Source organism: Gadus macrocephalus, chromosome 22, assembly GCF_031168955.1.
Source record: "Gadus macrocephalus chromosome 22, ASM3116895v1".
In the NCBI taxonomy this organism is placed as follows: domain Eukaryota; kingdom Metazoa; phylum Chordata; class Actinopteri; order Gadiformes; family Gadidae; genus Gadus; species Gadus macrocephalus.
The window spans coordinates 19,244,755-19,248,269 of NC_082403.1; positions in this window are offsets into that span (position 1 = coordinate 19,244,755).

Below are 3,515 nucleotides of genomic sequence, written 5' to 3' on the forward strand. Positions count from 1 at the left end.
GCAAACTGGGGTGGTGGTTCCCCTGTTCAAAAAGGGGGACCAGAGAGTGTGTGCCAATTACCGGGGTATCACACTTCTCAGCCTCCCTGGTAAAGTCTACTCCAAGGTGCTGGAAAGGAGGGTTCGGCCGATCGTCAAACCTCAGATTGAAGAGGAACAATGCGGTTTTCGCCCCGGACGTGGAACTACATGGGAGGCAGTAGCTCAGGAGGTAGAGCGGGTTGGCTGGTAACCTGAAGGTTGCTGGTTCAATCCCCGGCTCCTCCTAGCTGAGTGTCGAGGTGTCCTTGAGCAAGGCACCTAACCCTGACTGTTAGCTCCCGACGAGCTGGCTGTCGCCTTGCATGGTTGACTCCGCCGTTGGTGTGTGAATGTGTGCGTGAATGGTGAATGTGAGGCAACATTGTAAAGCGCTTTGGGTGGCCGATGGTCAGAAAAGCGCTATATAAATGCAGTCCATTTACATTTACTACGGACCAGCTCTTCACTCTCGCAAGGATCCTGGAGGGGGCCTGGGAGTATGCCCATCCGGTCTACATGTGTTTTGTGGATCTGGAGAAGGCGTATGACCGGGTCCCCCGGGAGAAACTGTGGGAGGTGCTGCGGGAGTATGGGATAAGGGGGTCTATCCTCAGGGCCATCCAATCCCCGTACTCCCAAAGCGAGAGCTGTGTTCGCGTCCTCGGCAGCCAGTCAGTTTCGTTCTCGGTGGGTGCTGGGCTCCGCCAGGGCTGCGCCTTGTCACCAATCCTGTTTGTGATATACATGGACAGGATATCGAGGCGTAGTCGTGGTGGGGAGGGGTTGCAGTTCGGTGGTCTGAGGATCTCGTCACTGCTTTTTGCAGATGATGTGGTCCTCATGGGATCATCGGCCTGTGACCTTCAGCACTCACTGGATCGGCTGGCGGCCGAGTGTGAAGCGGCTGGGATGAGGATCAGCACCGCTAAATCTGAGGCCATGACTCTTAGCAGGAAACCGATGGATTGCTTACTCCGGGTAGGAAATGAGTCCTTAGCCCAAGTGAAGGAGTTCAAGTACCTCGGGGTCTGTTTCGCGAGTGAGGGTACTATGGAACGTGAGATTGGCCGGAGAATCGGAGCAGCGGGGGCGGTATTGCGTTCGCTTTACCGCACCGTTGTAACGAAAAGAGAGCTGAGCCGCAAGGCAAAGCTCTCGATCTACCGGTCGATCTTCGTTCCTATCCTCACCTATGGTCATGAGGGCTGGGTGATGACCGAAAAGACGAGATCGCGGGTACAAGCGGCCGAGATGAGTTTTCTCAGAAGGGTGGTTGGTGTCTCCCTTAGGGATAGGGTGAGAAGCTCAGCCATCCGTGAGGAACTCGGATTAGAGCCGCTGCTCCTTTACTTAGAAAGGAGTCAGCTGAGGTGGTTCGGGCATCTGGTACGGATGCCCACTGGGCGCCTTCATTGGGAGGTGTTTCAGGCACGTCCAGTGGGGACGAGACCTCGGGGAAGACCCAGGACTAGGTGGAGAGATTATATCTCAACACTGGCCTGGGAACTAGGGATGGGCAAAATGATTCTTTTCCGGGAACTAGTTCTTTCAGTTCAGTTCACTATAACGATTTGTTTATTTGATTCGTTCGTTTTGATTCGTTCGTTACGTCAGATTACATCTTAAAAAAAAAAAAAAAAAAAAAAAAAATCTTTTTTACAATTTATTAATTGGTCGTGGGTCCGGATAGGACCATCAACACCGCAGTCCGCCGTTTGGAGATGCCTGCAGTTTAGTATGTTGAACGTCCCACCAATATTTATACCACTTGCTTACTCTCTATATTTCATTCATGGTTTTACATTTATAATTTTATTTTACTTTACATTTAATTCTTCATTGTTCAGGCATTACAGAACTTGCATGGTCATAAATAAAAAATACGAAATGCAGGTTAATTTCTTTGTTTGTTCTTAAATTGACGTAGAATGGAGCAAAGACTCCTGGGATTGGGAAATGCGTTTATCCAATAAACAGATGGAGGTCAAGTCTATTTTTGAAAAAATGTAGGGGGATATATGAGTCGAATGGTATGACCCAAGATACGTCAGACAGAGAAAGCGCGCATATTCGACGGTACCGCCTTGTCATTGGTTTACCCAGGTGCCATTCCAACACCATTGCTACCTCTCATTGGTTGAATCTTTGAGAAAGTTGTAGACTCAATCAATGGAAGTTGCGGGGAGACGGAGCTCTGTTCGTTTTTATATTTTATTTACGTGACCATATGTTTGGTTTATGTTAAAAAAAAAAGAATCAAAGAACCAGTTCTTCTTGTTTTGGGGAACCAGTTCTTGTCGTTCACGTTCGGGATTCGTTCGTTGTAACGAATCAGTCGCGACCGACACATCCCTACTGGGAACGCCTCGGGATCCCCCCGTCAGAGTTGGTCAATGTGGCCCGGGAAAGGGAAGTCTGGGGCCCCCTGCTTGAGCTGCTCCCCCCGCGACCCGACCCCGGATAAGCGGAAGAAAATGAGATGAGATGAGAGGCATGGAATTAAAAGATAAAAAATGTAATAATAGATGAATTTGTCAAATATTGCAAAGTAAAAACAAAATTATTCCAAGAGGAATATTCTACTGGAATTTGCATTTGGAAAACATAAATTGGAAAAAGACATGGCTTTTACCTCATCAATTTTGTGTTTCCAACAAGGTAAAAGCAATTCATTTTAAAATTGTACATAAAATCTATCCAGTCAATTCTATAATATCAAAATGTATGGATGTTGATAGCTCCTGCTCCTTTTGTGGACTCGCTGATGAAACATTTGCCCATCTTTTTTTTTAATGTGAATTTGCCAAGAAATGTTGGTCTGATTTAAGTTCGTTCATTTTCCATCCACCCATGGTCATTCATGACTTTATTCTTAAAGATGTGATATGTTACTTTGACGATGGTAAAGATAAGTCCCTTATTTATATGGTTAATCTTTTTATTTTACTTGGGAAGTTCTTTATTCACAAACAAAAATTCTTAGAATCTCATCCCTCTTTCCAGGGGTTTTTTGTAGAGTTTAAATCACTTTTTAAGTCCCTTTCCCTGTTAAAAAATAAAAAAAGCATTAGATTTATTGATTGTTATCTAAATTTATTTCATGAGTCTCCTTGACAACAGGTCAAATGTATACTTCTAATGAATTCATAACTTTTTAGCTAGAATTATTCTTTATATTTTCACAAATGTTTATTAATGTATTTTTTCATCCATCTTTTATTTATTTTATATATTTATTGATATAATTGTTAGGATAATTAATGTATTTAGTATGTATGTGTATGTTTATTGTATGTAAAATACTGTACTGCTCTCGGAGATTGTATTGCATAATTGTTTTGTTTATTGTAATTGCAGAATTGTTAAAAAAAAAAAATAAAGAAAAAATACTTGACTCAGAGTTGATTGAACCAAGCGTTATCAACTGTTCTGAAACCGAAAATTCAGAGTTTTACAGCTCAGAGTTTGTCAACCTAGAGTTAAGGTTTTAACTT